Raw genomic sequence first — 18856 nt, 5'->3', positions numbered from 1 at the left:
ACAAAATAAGGCTAAAGTCAACCTGCGTTGCAGAGCACCAGCCACTATAGGTTTGGAATTATCACGTTGAGTATGAGTATGTTAACATCTGTTTCATGCAATGCAACAAAAAAGAACATATAGTTGATAAAACAATCACACAAGGTCCAGCTCCTAGTCCATCTGGGCTTCCGAGCCTTATTAGCAGATGTTGTTTGCCCAGTTGTCATGGAGCTGCAGATGTTCAATTTTCCATTTTTAATGATGATGACAGCACTTTAGTCTGACAGCATTTGACAAAACAATTCCCCTTAAAGGTCCCTTTAGTAGCTGCTCTTGGGACTTTCAATCACATCCGTTCATCTTCATCTGCAGGCAGGTAGCTGTTCTCATGCTGATGTCTCTCTGTCTGCATCACCTCAGGTCAGGTTTCCTACCTGTTCTGCCAAGGAGTCATACAGACAGAAGATAAAGAACCACCTGTGTCTGTTCTGTACTCGTTTACCTGGCCTGTCGTGTTATAGCAACAATCCCAAAGTACTGTAGGATGATCTAATGTTAAACTCCGAATTTTGCTGCATATATTTTTGCTCAACAGCAACCTGTGAAAAGGCACTTGGCATAAAGTAAATACTTTATTTGCCAAACTAGCAATTTGTTTTATATTTAGTGTAAATATAAAAAGGAAATGAACTGCATTTGTTATACTATCACGACTCTTTCAGGCTTCGTTATTCAACATCCGACAGGAAACTAGATCTTGATTCATTCTAAGTGTAACACAGACTGAATAGATAAACAGAACGCCATTGTACAGAGCTGAAAAGAATTTACCTCAAACTTATTCAGTGTCTATGAATACCGATGGACAGCTCAGTTGTGATCAAATAACCACAACCTCTTTGTAGAGTACACACGTTTGTATAAGCCACCATTTTTATTGCTGGAAACACAAAAATTGGTTCACCATTTCAGCCTTTCTAGCAAAAAGACTTCATTAAGATGCACAGAAAACAAAAGCAGTACTACATTGTGCAATCCAATTAGTCTGTAGCTTACATGGCCTACTAATCAACGCTTGTAATTAGTCATTTTATTCCAAGTCTTTGCTCTATCCGAGCGATCAAAAAGCCCTTTGATGTGACTCTCGAGCACCCTGTGTTTTAAATTTAGATTGCAAATGAAATCCTGGTGACTGCAAAGGGCTGGGGAGATGTTTCCCCTGTTCTTATGTTGAATGGACTGTGGTTCAAAGGGAGACCCACAGGCCTGCTGCCTCATGGGATTATTAGACTGTTTGTATTAGTCAGGATGAACGTTCACAGTGGCCTCAGTTGCCCATCTCTCTGACTAAAGCCCTGTCATGCAGCTTCTCTCTCATTCACTGTCACTCACTGACACCTATGGGCCAACAGACCCAAACACACAGTGGGCAGGGAAGTCTAGCTCTGCAAGCTCAAATTGTGCAAATCCTTACTCGCTTTCTCTCTCTGTCTGCCTATCTCTGTGTCTAATTTCATTTTAGTTTATTAGCATGACTGCAAATGTACAATTTAGCGAAATAATAAAAGTATAAATGATAATGTGAGAATGTCCATTATTAATTTAAACATAGACCTTCCAGTGCTGCCATAGTTACTTTTTTTCTAACTTGAAACAAAGCAGAATCTAAGGTGATATTTTGAATCTAGCTGTTTGTCCTCCATAAATTCATCTTTATCACAGTCTCCGCTCCTATCGTCTTCAGGTTTCAACATGCAAACGGTAAAATCAAAAAAATGATCTGTAACTACGTTTCTTGAGGACTTATTCTTGGTCTGATTGTCTTTGATTGACTGATGAATTAATGCAATTTTAGATCAGCTTGGTGTTTTAATTGTTTCTCTTCTTCTCAAAGTGAATGCTACTGTTGTGTCTGCAGCATGTGAAAATACTCGCAATTGTTTGCTGGCATGTTAGCAACAAATGAAAAGTTAGTTGTACGTGGTAAACACAAAAGCTGGTATCTAGTTAGCTAAAGAGCCAGATGTTTTTTTTTCTCAGCTGGTTGTGACAGAGACTATAACAAAGCTAAAAAGTGAGTAAATTTTGGACTTAGAGTCACCAAGTGGTCAGAAACATGATTCCAAATGAATGCTAGTGTTCCTTTGTGTCCACTGGATGTGAGAGTATGAGCAAATGTTTGCTAGCATGTCAGCCATTTTGAATTTTTGCATGATTGGCTACGATACTGGAGGGTGCAGAAGAACTACGTCACAAGCTGATAGATACACAACCCTAACACATTTATTTTTAAAAATGTTATGGCTAATGTGTTCACAAACAATTGTCTAGCTAGCTAGCTAAAAATGACCAGTTCCTCATTAGCCTGCTAACTGAGATGCTCTCTCTTTCTTCAGTAACACTGTCAATCGGCTGTATGATTGCCTAGCACCAAATGGCAGACAAAGTAACCTAACACAAAAACTAGCATCTGGCAGGATAAAGACTCAGATACCAGATCAGAAGAGGGAGACCAAAACAGAACTAAAAGATGGGCAAATGTTAAAGTTAGATTTATGAAGTGGCCAGAAACGTTGTTACTCCATGACTAATGTGAAAGTATAGGCTATTGTTTGCTAATATGTTACTCTTCTTAAATATCTGCATTTTATAATTTTTGGCCACTTGGGGTGCCATAGAATGACAAAAAGAAGCTAATAGTAGCACCAACTGGACTATAGTCTTTTTTTTTATGGCTTTTAAGGTTTTATGGCTAATGTGTTAGCAAACAATAGCTTGCTAGCTAAACCTGCTCCTGAGGAGAATGTGTGGGTCATTAGTCTGCTAGGCTGTATAGGATATTGTTTGCTAACATGTTACTCTTTTTAAATGTTTGCATTTTATCATTTGTGGCCACTTGGGGTGCAGAAGAACTACAAAAATAAGGTAACATCTGGTGTGTTAGCAAACAGTTGCCAGGTGTTTACTGCCTAAAAACTGCCTGTTGTCTTCAATCTACTAAAGGGTCTTTCTTTCTACACTTACACTGTAAGTCTGCTGTTTGTTGATTATACTGTCTGTCAGCTTGTTTTCATGTTTTCTGGCCTCTGCTGGTCAAAACCACTATCAGGCAGCTGTCAGGCTTTTTTCTTTTCTTTGAAGGAACAGGTGAGGTTGAACAAACAACTGCTGACTTGCTGAAGTAGCAAATTGTGGTTCAAGGTCTGAGTGTGTGTCTCTGTATTAGCATGATGCTGTTTGCTGTTAAAAACAACAGTAATCATACTGTCCCACGCTGCAGCTGACAATATTAATCCTCAGGTCTCACACTGTTCACACATTACCACACTGTAGCTCCTTGTTCAGCATGGTTGATATCACATCTCAAAAGAGCATCAACCTCAGCACGTAACTGCAGACAGTAACGCAGTGCACAACTGAACAACTCTGAGCCAATACTTAGAATAAATACAATCAAAATGGGTATGAAATTATTAAATTGCAGAATTAAAAGTTAATTTGATCATTTTATTTACTTGGGAAATATATGGGAATATAGATATATTCCCATATATCAAATTGGGAATTGATATGCTCAATTAAAAATAGTGCAAAGACAATAGATTTAATGTTTTATCTCATCAAATCATTGATTTTTGTAAATATATACTTTTTTGAATTTGATGCAGCAACATGTTTCAAACAAATTGGGATAGGAGCAACAAAAGACTGAGAAAGTTGTGGAAGATTCCAAAACAACAACAACAACAACAACAACAACAACAACAACAACAACAACAACAACAAAACACCTGTTTGGAAAGTTCCACCAGTAAACAGGTTCATTGCTAACAGGTGATAGTACATTGATTGGGTATGAAAGGAGCATCCTGGAAAGACTCAGTCGTTCACAAGCGAGGATGGAGTGAGGTTCACCACTTTGTGAACACATGATTTTGTAAAGGATTTTACTACACTCAGGAACAATTCGCAAAACTGCTGTTCATTTCTAAATGGTTACGTTGTTTTCATTTCCTCACAGCTTTGCAATTTTTTCCGGACACTTTTGGGGAATACATTTCTCTAACAGTGCATAATTTCAGCAGGAGAGCAAAAACATGCTGCTTATCTTCGATGTGTTTTAACTAAAAAATACAGTGTTTACATATATCCTCCTGAGTCAGCCAATCATTTTTCCTAACCACGTTTTAGAAGTAACTTTACAAATTTGGCACCAAAATCTACTGCCTTATAAGAGAAATTAAATTATGCAAGTAAACAATTGTATCAGAATTCTTATTGGTGGTTTTAATTCATCTCTTTATTTCTGATAGCATGAGCAGCCTTGCAAGCCTGCAGTCAGGTCTCATGCGGCCGTGTCAAACCAACGAATTGAGCTCATGGTGAAGCTAAGGTAAGTGACGGCAGTGTTCAGTAAGTCTGCCTTCAGCGGTGAAATGAAAGCTACTTTCTTGGATTGTTTTTCAAATGTCATTTCTTGTCTGTAATAATTGATCATCTCTACATCTCACACCCAAACGCATTTACTGTAAAGCCTGTCGATACGGCGTAGCGTTTGAAGTGAAAAGTGTTTGATATTTGATATTAAAGAGATTGCAAAGAAAAATAAGATCTTATGACATTAGAACCTTTTTCTTGTTGTCATAGGAACAGTTGTAGAGATCACAAAGATGACGTCTCAGTGTCAGAGTCACAGCAATTTCAACAATTTTCCTTACTGATGCAATAACCAGATGTCTGATTAGCGTTAAATCAAATAATTTTGTCAGTGGAGCTCTTTACGGAGTCGGGCAGAAAATGTCAACAAGTTACATTAAAGTCAACATTGACATTGGCTACTTTTAACTATAATGTCACAAAAGGTCAGTGTTCATCACAAGAAACTCAAAGAAAAATGCAGTACAATGTGCTCACGCATAATAATAATTTCTTAATGCATTGAATTGGTGAATTTGTGTTTTGGTTTATAGAATATGATGGAGCCAGCAAACCAAAACCTTTCACCAAAGTCTCTGGACTACATGCACCTTAATCTATAAATGCTGTGGTAATTTTCAGTTGGCATAATGTCCAAGCAGGAGTCTTTATTATAATTATTATAGATCTTCCTGGATATGATGTGATACATTCTTAGCTATGGAAATTTTTTTTTGTGATTTTAAGGTGATTAGAGTCATTAAACTGACAATGGAGTGCCTGTTAATTTTCTTTTTTCTAAATTAGGGGCAAATATAAAGCATCCTATTCTCATTTGAAGGTGTTTCTACAATACAGTATACTTTGATAATTCACCAAGGGGAATCAACATTTATTCAGCTGCAAATTTTATTTTGACATTAGTCATTTTGACGGCTGTTAAAGAATTCAACAGACTTCCTTTGTTTCTTTTATTTGCTATCTCGCTGCTCCAGTTAGTGCTCCCACCCACCATGATTTAAGATGGACATGTCACATGGAAGCAGAAATGAGACCTATATTAAACTATATTATTAGTCTAAGAAATAGTAAGTGGAAATAGTCGTTCTTACGTCGCTCTTATTCAGAGCCCAATAGAGGATGAATACCGGTCTGGTTGAATGCAGGAATGCGCTTAATTAACACTCTCTTTAGGAACGGAGGGAACATTACGTTTGTTTCACTGTGTAATTGAAATTAAGAGATATTATAGCTTATACAGTGCAAAGTGTATTTTAGTAGGTAGGATGAATGGCAATATGCGCTTTCTCTGCAATAGAGGCATAGAGTGTGGCATGGGGACACATAAACAAAACACACACACATATATGATAAAGCATGGTTGCAGTGGGTGACTGCAAAGAGAAATCTCTGTAAACAAACAGATGACAAAAAGATTGAGAGCAACCATCACAGCACTGCTCTCTAAAGGGAGCCTTTCATTTTATTGCACAATAGCAGTTGTCTCCGAAGCCCAAACAGTTTAGAAGTAATTACTAGTGTTTTCCCCAGAAGGTGATTACTTTGCCACACTTGGCAGCCATTGTCACCGGCCGGGCACCACACTCATCAGCCGTACAAAGGGGAGAAGTGCTCGATTGATGATGAGCCCTCTGTGGCTTGGGGAGAATTTAAAAGTACTTGTATGAGGCTCTTTCAGGAGATTAACTTGCAATAAGGGCTACCTGCCATGGACACATTCCCTGTATTCATGGTGCCGGCACAAAGAGTTTTTTAAGAGGGGCACAGCTGCATGAAAGCAAATGGCGAATGGGGATAATAGTCACAAAAGACAACAAACCTCAAGTGTAAAGAAATAAAGTGTTTTTTTAAGATGTGAAGCTTCCATTCAAAGCCAGACCATTCCTTCTTTTGACCATTGAGGATCCGGCCACTCCACCACCCAAGGCCTCAATCTAATTATTTTAGGACAAGACATGTTATGGTGCAAAGTGGCAAAGAGAGAGCACTCCGGACCAAAGTGCACTTTAATTCAATCATTCTATTGGACAGATTCCCCCTTCAAATGGACGTCACACACCAGCAGGCTGGTACAATTGGGAGGCTCCTGGCAAGGCCTCGGGCCCTGTCGGCTGCAGTAAATAACACAGAAATCACATGCACTTGTAGATATGAGTAAAGGTATAAGTAGATATGAGTAGATGTCTTATTCTCTTGTGTATTTTGCAAAAGAATAAAACTGTGTAATGAGGTTTGGGTTTATTTTTTATCGGGAAATTGTTGAAATCTTCAAAGGCAGATTAGACCGCCACAGGGGCCCAGATCCGATTCCATTCATTAAGCAGAGAGAGAGAGAGACAGAGAGAGAGAGAGACTGCATGTGTCCTTGCTTGCCTAAATGTGAAAATTGCTCATGCCATTATTTCAGATGAGAAAGTGGGAACTGAATGGATTTGCTTTAATATAACAGACATGGGATACCACATACAGAGAGTCAGAGGGGGGGCCAGACTTCTTTGCTTTTGCTCACACAGTGGAAAGGCCCTGACAGGTGTGCTTTTGTATGCTTATGTCTATGTGAGGGTTAGGCAGATTGTGTGTGGTGTGTGTGTGTGTGCGTGCGCGTGTGCTATGGACGTGAATAAACACAGACATAAGGTGTGTATGTGTGTGCGTTTGTGAGTGTGTTAAGCCTCTCCACGTTGTGCTGCCACTCCCTGGTGAAGAGAGGGGCCTTCTCACTTCTTCTTGGTCTGGTCTTGTAGCAGGCCAGGATTCAGTGCCTGACCTTCATAAGATTCAGACTAACTGATCCTGAGATGGAGAGAGGGAGAAAGTGAAGAGTGAGCATGTGTGCAGTAAAAAGCCAGTGGCAGCTGATGGAGAAAATAGCATTTGAATAGCAGTTAAAGTTAAGTAACTTCTTCCTTACTGTTATTTCGGAGATCTCCCTTGTCTGGATTTGTTCCAAACTGCAAGAAAGTCATCAACCCCAGCTTGTATCTTGGACCTTTGGTAAGAAAATTTAAATTGTCTGCTTTAGCATTGGAAATGATTGCGTTTTATTCAGTTTTTTTTTTTTTTTGTCGATCAACAAAAAAGTTTGCATGATGCCAGGTCTCGCAATTAAAAAATGCCTGTCTCGCCAAGCATGCCTGTACGCCTCCTCAGAAACTTGGGCGTGAGGAAGTATCACTTCTTTAATTTTGACGTCACTGCCACAGTCAATGAGATGAATGACATTTGAAGGTCAGAGGTCACCTGACCCAATTTAGGGACCCAGGATCAGAGATCAGGGAGTAATCACAAAGCTGAATCTGGATAACCTCTTTGTTGAAAGCCTATTGTTAGAAATGTTAAGCATTTTGGTTAGGTTTATCTTTTCTACATTATTTAGATATGTTGCTCAAGAAAGGGGGGGAAACGTTTTCTGGATAGGTTATGCTTTTATCATGGCAGCTGGAGACTGGTGCGGTTTGATATTTAGACCACTAGATGTCAGGATTTGCCTATTAACAGTGCACTACCCCCCACCCTTCACCAACACCTGAGGGGGAAACTTGTGAGTAGCCTACACATGGTGTGACAGCTTCCCCAGGAAGCTCGGGTGACATTTGCCTCACTTAATGACACAAGCTAATTAATCATTAGCTGTCCCAGAGGTATTGCTGTTTGAGAGGCTTTGTCGTGCCTCTCCCCAGTAGGGGGTCCCAGCCTCAACATGTTATGTATGCATAACTGCCTCATCCCACGCTACAACATCTTAATTCTCACCCGTTTAGCTAGTTTGACTGAGCTGCACTCGTTCTTTTCAACCCTTCATCTCGGATAAAGTATAATCTGCTGAGAGATAGAACACCTCACTTTATCTCATGTAACATAGTGGGCCATGGAGTCTCTTTCCCAGTCTGAGGTAGGGCTTGTCCTGCGTTGAAACTGTCTGCAGTGGTGAGGAGGAGAAATTTTATTGATGGTTGATTGATCAGCCAAGGGGATGGGGGTTTAGATTTGCTGCATCAATGGTTTTTACCACATGACTTTATCGAGGCCCAATGGACACCTTCACAAACATATCAAATTAATGCAGGATTAGTACGAGCACTGTTCCTGTCTTTTTTAAATCATCGTCCTTCGTTGTCCTTGTTGTCTCAGCTGGTGTTTAAGGTTTGGCTTATTTTTGTGGTTTTGTGTCACCGTCTATGGTCTAAAGGTGGAAATCCGAGGGAAGATCACCCTGTAACTCCAGGCACGGCGTAACGTTTTACTGTGGCTCTGCTGGAGTGAACCAAAGGCGATGGAGCGTTTGAAATTTTGAGTGAACGTGTTTTCAAAAAGTTCGAATGCTGTGTAAAATGTAAATAAAAACAAAATGTAATAATTTGCAAACAAATTATGTTTACAGATGGTTTTATGAAGCCAGCGCAGCCATATCCTTTATACGATCATGTGTTCACAAAGTGGTGAACCTCGCTCCATCTTCACTGGGGAGCGACTGAGCCTTTCCAGGAGGCCCCAATCATGATACTATCACCTGTTACCAATGAACCTGTTTACCTGTGGAATGTTCCAAACTGGTGTTTTTGGAACATTCCACATCTTTCCCAGTCTTTTGTTGCTCCTGACCCAACTTATTTGAAAACTGTTGCTGCATCAAATTCAGAATCAGCATATATTCACAAAAATCAATGAAGCTGATGAGATAAAACTTTAAATGTATTGTCTTTATACTGTTTTCAATTGAGTATATGTCATAAAGGATGAGCAACTTATCACATTCTGTTTTATTTCTGTTTTACACAAAGTCAACTTTTTTGAGTTGTATGAACCCCAGCTAACGGGGCCATGTGGGTTATGAGTAATTATCTCTCATGGGGTGAAACCCTCTCTAGCTCGTCTTTGAGTCCAACAAGAACGTGCAAGAGCCTTTGTGAAATATGGAGAAAGTGAAATCTTCTCCCTGTATGTGCTTCTGCCCCCTCAGCATCATTACTGCCCCCCCTACCGGGTCTCAGGCTGGTTTTGGACAGACCGCGTCTGTTTGTCTCATACTGGGGGCTGCAGGTGATGCACTCTGGTCCCCCCTTTGCCCACCAGAGAGGAGTGTGGGGTAGTGCATATGTGCGCGGGGCCATTGGGGGCACTCGCTGATGAGGGCCTGGGCTGCAGGAGGGCTTTGAAAAATGTTAGAGGTTTTGGGATGAGACTCAAGGTACCCTTGGGATACCGTGACCCCTGACACCTGCTTGCTGGCCCTTGTGCTTTGTTCTGTGACCTGAGAATGGTGTGTACATGTGGAGAGATACAGACCAACTTACAGCTAATCCAAAAGTTTCATCTGGACGCAGGTTGCAGTGGTGAGTCACCACATGATTGCAGCACGCTGACAAATGTCCACGCAGTGTTACAATATGTTCCTCTGTGTTCGAACATAACGTTTATCTTTATCCACTGCCATGTGCGCTAACAGCAGCCATTAGAAAACTATACTATGCTCTATTTGTAATTCATTTTCTTTTTTGATGATTATTTTATATGTTTAGTCGGCACTGGCTTTGCATGCAAGTTGTGGCTCCCACATCAAAAATCATTCTTGTAGTCCAATACACACACGGTTGAATTATTCCATTTCACGGGAGCGCTTACTTATTGATATGCAAAGGAGTACTGGGTGAGGCTTTAGCGCCCCTGCTCTGCCAGGTGCCATTTAATATCACTTGGATATACGCAAGATCCTTCATTTCCACTCTAATCACGGGCAAGATTTCACTCTGCCACGAACCGCCATTGTAATTCTGCGAGTACAGAACAAACATGGGCCCTTTCACTGCAGCGAAGATATAAAGTAAACTTAAGTTCTGATCCGTAGTGGCAAGAAAGAAGTCTGTAAAACAAACACGGGTCCCTAAGTAAACCCATTCTCCAAAGATGAGAGCCACTGTGGTGCATTTATATGCAATTATTGTGCTCACACTATGTCACCTTGATGAAGCTCTACATGATTTAGTTTTCTCTGTTACATTTAAAATAAAGCCTACTAAAGAAAAGCTTTGTGCAAGACATCTAAGCCTTGACCTTGTGGATACAGACAGCGTAGTTTCCACAGCCCTAGCAGGAGGCCTTTGGACATGACACATGAAGAGACAACAAGAACTTACTGTTCTCTGACTATAGAAGTGTCTGCTGAAGCTTTAAGATGCAAAGATGGATCTGCCACCACGTTTGCCTTCGTCTCTGTCTCGAAAAACACCGGGGCGTGTCACTCTCGTGGGAATCCCATCTGCAGGCCTAAAGTGATGGCACCACCCTTTCCTCCACAACCATCACCTTTCACTGTCAGCAAGACAAACACACTCACACACCTGCATACACACATGGAACAGGGAGCAGGCTGTGCAAATGTACCTGACAGTGGCAGCGCTTATGCCCTGGAACATATTTAACAATGCACACTCGACACCCGTACCATCTCAGCAGGAGGCCGCAGGAAACAGACGAGGACTAGTCAGGTTGATCAGGAAAACCACAGCCTACCTATACTTGCCATGCTCTGTGCACACTCTGCCAACCTCTGGGCTTATTAACAATAAATCAACATAATTTTCCGTGGAAAGCAGTGTTCAGACTTGAAAGAGCCCATACTATGAAGCTGAAAAAGGGGAGGGGAATCACTTGTCGCTCAGTGCGATATCCACCCTTCCTGATTTCTAATGAGGACAGCCAGTCCTCCTGCACCCATCAAGCTCTGTGCATGAAATTACCCTTTCTGAGGCAGCAAGTGCTAGATTTGTACCAGGACCATTAAGATAACTTATTTACTCACTTGTTTATTGTGCATCAAAGTGAAGCAAACTTTTCTACTCACCCAGCTTTGCAGTTGAAGCTTCACAGCCCTTTCATGGTGTCATGGGCGGGGCTTAGCATTGCATGTGATTCTCTATCTCCAGGAACCCCGCAATTACATCTGGCACAACTCTACATGAAGTTACGCTTTATAAGCCTTTGTGCAGTGCGGCTTTGAAGAGCCGTGGCCTTCTATAAGTTTGCTTTTTGTCCCCCCTCTGTTGTACACCCCCCCAACACATACACACACACACACACACACACACACACACACAACCCCCCAATCCCCCAGCTTGGGACAGAAGACAGAATGTGATGTGTCGTCTCCCTCCCCACACAAAGCCCCAGTGCATTGGACACACCTTGGACAGCACAAAGGATGAAAAGCACGACGAGGCTTGGACACGCAGGACCACGCTGCCAAGCCCGATAAAGACGCTTCAAAAGTCGAGCAGCAAACAGTGGCCTTCTTCTCTTCTGCTCTCTTCTTTCTCTTCCCAGGGACTTGCAGTGAGAGAGGGAGAAAAAAAAAACAAGAGACAGACAGAGAGGCTTACTGGTAAAAAATATATTTTTGTCTTGTGTGTTTTCACCAGCATGAGACCCATGAATGTGATTTTGGGTGATGTTGTGTCTACGGCAAAGCAGACAGTGTAAATGTGAGTGTAAACATCTAGATTAACGCTTGTATGTCTGCTCTTGGTATGAGTACAGGATTAACCAAAAACATCCCAGCTTTGAAGCAGGCGGCCCATAAATAAACTCTGCCGCCCCATCTCCAATCCCCTTGTCTCTTCAGCCGTCTGCTCACACAGGCAGGACACAGCTAGACCGAAAGCTGCGATTTAAACTGGAAATGGATGCTGCTCTACCCCTTGTTAAAAAAAAATCACATTTGTCTTATTTGGATTTGGTTAAATGGCAATAATTTTCACACCTGGTCATTAATTTACTCTGTTTTTTTTTTTTTTTTCGCCTGCAAGACGAGCAAGTACATCGCTGAATGTTACTTTTTCTTCCCTTTCAGTTCTTGTCTCCTTATTAGTACACAAAATTGTCCAGACATCATAAAACATGACTTTTCACCGGTAGCTCCCTCCTCCTCCTCCCTCCTGCCTGTCTCTCTCTCTCTCTCTCTCTCTTTCTCTCTCTCTCCCTCATTCCCTCATTGAAACAGATGGCGTTTTATGCTGGGCACAATCAGGACTATTCAGCGTCAGGCAGGGCAGGCCCTCCCCACCTGCGCTCAGCCCAATCACAACCTAATGAACACATTGGGAGCAGTCTGTTCCAAATTACTCCCAGTTGGAGCCAGGGCCACAGGTAACCCCCCCTTGCCATCACACTCTGCCCCTTCCCCTCCACTTCACCTCCTTTGCTACAGTCTCCCTGCCCACCCGCCCGAATTGATATTGGCTCCAGTGCTTAGACCCACAACTCCGACTCTTAATCAAATCAAGATTCATATCTCTGTGCTGTCAGCATTCCAACACAGCTCAGAGAGGCTGCGTAGCGAGAAGCATATAAGTTACACGTGGGGAGATATGGATTGACAGCTCAGGTGTTTATGTGTTGGAGTAGAAATGTTTCTGTTTGATGTGTCTCTTCGCGCTGTTTTTCCATATGTGTATATAGATCTATGCCTTCACCATTAATCGTCTCCCTCACATGCACACGCGAGCGCATACACATACACATAGACACGCATTTGAAGGACATCTAAGGTCCCTGTAAATGCTGTGGTGTTAACAACATCAGGCCTATCTGTGTGTCTTATCAGCATGTTTCCTCTGCTTCAAAGGACATCGTTTATGTGTTTATGTTGACATTGTTTGCGCTCTTAGCTTCATGCAATCTGTGTTTGCAGCATATAGATTCTATACATTCATCTTTTATTCATGTGTTGAGGTTGAACCCAAAAAAAGGAGAGAAAATTGCCTGTTTTTCTTTTCAAAGGCACTGTATACTGGCACGTCACAACCACTTGAACATCTTTTTTCTTGTTGGTGTATGTGTGGGCAGGCAAGGGCCAGCTGTATATCGTAGGCAGTTGACACCAGAAGTGTGCTGTAGCCAAGACCCTCTGACATTCTGATACACCCTCTAACATCCCCAGGGACAATAGAATGAAACCAGTGCGCCTGCCTCGTCATGTCCCATCAATTGCTATAGGACCTCAGAAACCGCAGGCAAACTACCAGCCCCCACGTGGGTGTCCATCACTGGATTTGACAGGAGCACTGCCCTGCTGGCTGCCCTTCTTCACTGTCCCTCTGGTCAATCTGCACCTCAATTGGCCCTGCACTGGTGGGTGATGCCTGCTCCTTCTGCCGCATGTCAAAAAGAGCCAGGAGCCACAGAGGAAGTGCAAATATCCTCTAATGGCCTTGATCCAGATGGATGCGCCCATGACAATAGGCCCCCGTGCCTGTGGTTTGGGTTTTTGTCAGTGAGAAACGCAGAGGCCACCACAATAACACAGCAAAATTATGCATGCAGGCCAAGTACTATTGACATGTTAAAGAGCACTGCCAGTTGCTATGATAATTAAGTTAGCTCATTCCAAGGCAGAGAGCTCTTTTCTCTTAACATGTATTTAAAGGCACTTCGGGCACATAAGGCAGGCTTTAAGACAATGCATATAGGAGGAGAAATAATGGATTCAGTGGGTCACCATTTCTCTGCCCATTTGCTTAACACAGGGCTATACATCTCTTAGTGAATGCTGCTTGATGGGATTGCCTTTAGGGGGGAGTTTTGTGGGTTTTACATTCTATCACTCAAGAGATTGACATGTTCTATGAAGTCCATATGGACGTTTTAAGGATAAGGTAGATTAAAGAACAGAGCATGAAATATTTAGATGACCGCTCTACTTCATGACAGTGGCAAACTTTGAATTCTCTTTGTAGAGGCCTCTGGGCTTGAACCATTGCTCACAAGTGTGATATTACTTTCTGTAATATCACACTTGCCATGAGTGAACGCTGACCTGTTTAAGCAAGCAATAACATCAATGGCACCCCCTCTGTTCACTTCGCTTTTAACTGGGATGTTTGGTTGCGTCACGGGGTGTCTGATCTCCGTCTGCCTGCGTAGGGTCTTGGTGAGAGTGGCCACTTTGTGTACAGCTGGGGCGTGTTTGGCCAGTAACGTAAAACCAGGAAGCCTTTGAAACTTAACCAAAGTCTCTACAGGAAAAGGTTGGAAGTTCATTCTTATTTGGAGACTCCAAAGCTTTCTCCTTGGACACACTGGGGTAGGTCAGGGACACCAGAAGCCACCTTTCTCCCTGCGCCCCTGCAGCTGTAGGATGAACTCAAAGTCACTGAAAGTATCTTTGCTCTACATTTTTCTCTTAGGATTTGTCAGAGTCTTGTTGGTATTGGACTTATCTTGTGTTTCTTTCATCGTATTTCAGCCAGCATATCAAGCGCAGGTCATCAGAGTTACCTTCAGTGGTCACTATCCTGTTCAAACCAGATACCCATGCATGAGGCGTGTACGCACTGCCACGATCATTTTTATATTTCCTCTAAATGGTGCCAATCTGCCACAACAGACAGGCGCTGAGTAAAAAGATTTTAAAATGCGTCTCTAGCACTTTCGAGGCAGGTCCTCTGTGTTAACAAGATGGTAGTTAATGGTTCTGCTTTTATGGCGGTGGTCGCATGTATAATTAAGCTGCTGTTGTATTTGTCATAAAAATCCCCAGGGGTGCAGGAAATGTTACAGGAGCCATTTTTACTTTGAGCAGTGGAAAATTAAAACCGTCAAACCTCACAATGTTGTTTTGACATCATTCCAATGTTTATGGATTTTCCTGTGTGGTTGAGGTTTTGGTATTAAAAAACACTTAAGTGCCTCACCTTGTGTTTGTTGGTGGAACAAAGGTTGCAATGTTTGCACAATGCAGATTGTCACTTCTGGGAGGTCTTGCCTCCGGTGCTACTTGTTGAGAAACATGTTGCATGTCGACCATTAATGGATGTCTGGCTGTTACCTGCATTGTTCCTGAATGATACAGTTCATGTAACAACATTTGATCCATTTATGGCACAACCATTCATAACTCCATCATGCTAGGGGATTTGCTTCACCAGTATGTCATGGGTATAATGCCAAGCCAACACTTTGAAATGGGAGGGCAATCCTATTGAAACAGGTTTGCAAAGCCACACTGATAACCTCTTACCCCAGATATGACCACATTGGGCAGATGTGTGTTAATGCAAGTAAGAAGCAAGGACATAAACACTGAACTCTAAGTAGCCTCCCTAGGATTATCTGGAAGTCATGCAGTTTGTGGAAGCAACCATCAAGCAGACCAGTTTAAAAACAATCACTCTGACAGCACAGAATTTTTAAGCTGTGTTTCATTTCTGCTTTTTGGGGACAACTAAAGCAGTATTAGGAATGAATCGCTTACAAGGATTACTGAAACTTAAGGTGGCAGCTTGTTGGCAGAATGTCACGCACTACAGACGTATCTTAGATAAGCCTGATGTATGATTTAGCTGCATACCCCCAGTGATATCTATGGAGATGAGCTGGGGTGTCGTGGCCCTGGTGTCACCTCTACAACACCGGTTCCCTGCCATGCTGATGACTCTATCTATGCTAATATGGGGATCAGTAGGGTAGAAAGCTCATCTGGCTCGTGCTTTCGCTTTATCTTATCACTCTGCTCGCCCTGCTCTTTTCGTCACTGCTTCAGCACATACCTGGCATGCTGTGCACATGAAAAGAGCACAGCTTCTTCTCACTCTTCCCCTATCTCTCACCTTCACGCTTTTCCTCTAGATCACATTTCTGCATTTCAACTTTTGCTTTCACTGCATCAACTTTTATGATGCGTTATTTAATCATCACCCACTGCTGCTGCCTAATATTACGTGCTGGACTTGCCATTCAAATTACAAGAAGAGCTCATTCAAATGTCTCCAGTCTATTTCAGTCAGAGGTACTTTTAAGTACAATGTAGAAAAGCTTTGGTTAGCTCTCTATGAGTGTCATCAGTATGAACTAAGGAACAGTCAGATCAAAAGTACATCCAAAGAAGTTGTCATCTCTTTCTTGTCAATTTTTGGTCAAGACTGTGTTCGTCCAGACAGTAAATCCTGTCTGACTTAACTAACCTCCCCGCCTCGTCCCTCTTAGCCTCTTTGTCTCCATCGCGCCCTCCCTCCCTGGCATGATTATTTCTTATCATGTATTTATTTGTTTAATCCACCCCTCCCCCCACAACACTTGGCGGCCCTCTCCCCATGCACGAGCTGCCTGTCTGGCAGCGAGGCCCCCTCATCCCCCACCTTCTCCTACTTGTCCATATCCAGTCCCCATCCCATCCCCACCCAGCTCCAGCCCAACCACAATGGGCGGATGTTGCTTCCAGAGCCCCGAAGCTTCATTCGGGGGGAAAAGACCCCCACCTCCTCACTTCATCCTTGCATCCCTCCCACTTGCATGTGGCCACCACTAGCCAGCCTCTGTGCACACTATAAATAATGGATGCATTAGCATGCATGAATATCTTTTTAGAAGGGGGGTGGGAGTGCCATAATTCATTATTAATCCCTTTCAAGTAAAAATGGGCCGTGGCTGTGGTAGAGCTGGGCCCCTACTAAACCCTGGTTTTGGGACTTCACTGGTCTATCCTTTACTCCTTTTTTATCCCAAAATTGGTGACCAGCTCCACCCACCCAACTATACCCAACCCCCTCTTAATCAAAGCTCCTCCTGCTGTCCCTTCAATCTCTGCAAAAACACATCTGGAAGGGTGGAGTAATCTGTCATTTTTTTTTTTTTTTTTTTTTTTTGGAAGGGGGGCAAATCGTGATCCTAGGCCGAACATCTCCAAAAACAGCCTGGCTAAGTCTCACTTGGTTGATTGGAAAAAAGTGGAGAAGGGGATGTTCCTTTACGGATGTTGGGAAGTCACCGAGCTCCTGACTTTGAAGTTGCCATCAGTGCCATTTGGTTGAAGAGCAGGGTTTGACTGTGGGAGGACAGAAGTAGGAGCGGGGGGTTGTTTAAGGTGGAGGGGCTGGGTGGGCTGACATAACAAATACAAACCTGTTTAGATAGCGTTAAGTCATGTATGTGGGTGGCTTGCAGGGAATTATCTGTTATTTTTAAACCTGGAACACTATATTGGGTATTGAGGACATTAGATCAAATACATGGGTTAGGGGTTAAGAGCATGTGTTTCAAGGAGATAAATTACTATACAGCGAATTAACAAAGCATGTGGGTTTGTGTGTCTATGAGCAAGACAGAAAGTGTGTATTTGTGTGTGTATCTATGATCTGTAGTGCACTCCCCTCTCCCCTCTTCCACCACACACCCCTCTTCCACCACTAGGTCGCACTGCCTGCCTCGCAGCCTCTCCTCCTGCTTGCCACAGCCCTCTGACTAATCCAACCAATCATAGACCTTTACAACAGAGCCACATGAGAGCATCCTCCTATCAAAAAATACTACATTACACACATGCATGTATTCTTGTGCACAGGCTCCTACGCATACTGGATATCTGCCTGCCTTACTCACACTGATACAATGTACATAATCCTGTTTGTTCGGATCACCGTGACATATAAGTAATCCACATAACAAAGTCAAATACAGCTTCATTATGCTTGTATTTGTAATACAGTATGAGAATTTTTTTTTGCTGAATATTGTTACAGTATATGAAAAAAGGATGGAATTAATAAAAGTGTATGTTACACCAGGAAAAAAGTTGAACACTTTCTTCTCCTCTGGGTATTTCTAAGGACTTCATTATAGACCTGGTATTTGTCATGATTTTAGGAGACAGAAAAACACCATGGGATGGTGGGAACCCCCAACAAAAGCTAGTAAGAGGACCAGATTTTTTTCTTTTTTTTGTCTTGTCTGGTGTTTCAATAATTCAGAAGTGACAATAATTTCAATTTTGGGAGCCCAAACAAAAGTTTTTTATGGCTGAAGTCAATGATTGCTTAAAATATTGAATAGCTTCTCCAAAAAGAAAACCAAACTTTTTATTCAGAACTGTATCCTTATCAAGAAGCCTTTGAAACCTGTCACATGAGCCAGGCCAATATCAGGCTCGCACCGGCCTTACCCTGCAGACAGATTGTTGACTCTTGAATAAAACAGTCTCTAATCTTTGTAATGTTGCACTCACAGATGCTGTTGGGTCTCCTGTCAGTGTCCTCTGCGGTGATGTCTGTCAGGCAGGATGATCGCGGCAGGGCTTGTTTTGTTGACACAGAGAGGACCTGGTTTCTGGAATGTTCTCAGCTGAATGTTTGGATCTCGGGTCTTCGGCATGAGGCTGGGGGCTGGTTGTGAGCTGGAGGCACCACACTGTGCCTCTGAACTTCACTCAACCCCTTAAATTCCTCTTCCTGAGCAGGAAATTGAAATATTGTGCAGTATTGGCATGCTGATGGTCATCTATCACAGAGGCCTGCGAGGGGACGGGGGTAAGAGGAGACCCTCTTTAGATCAGAGATGGGCTGCTGGGCCTGGGTTCAAAGGTAAAGAGTAGAGACCTGGGAGAGGAAAGAGGATAGCGCTCTTAGCAGGAGTCGACTCACAGACCGGCTTCCATCACCCATCTTGCACA

This window comes from Chaetodon auriga, chromosome 9 (assembly GCF_051107435.1).
Source record: "Chaetodon auriga isolate fChaAug3 chromosome 9, fChaAug3.hap1, whole genome shotgun sequence".
In the NCBI taxonomy this organism is placed as follows: domain Eukaryota; kingdom Metazoa; phylum Chordata; class Actinopteri; order Chaetodontiformes; family Chaetodontidae; genus Chaetodon; species Chaetodon auriga.
This window is presented reverse-complemented; position numbering follows the sequence as displayed.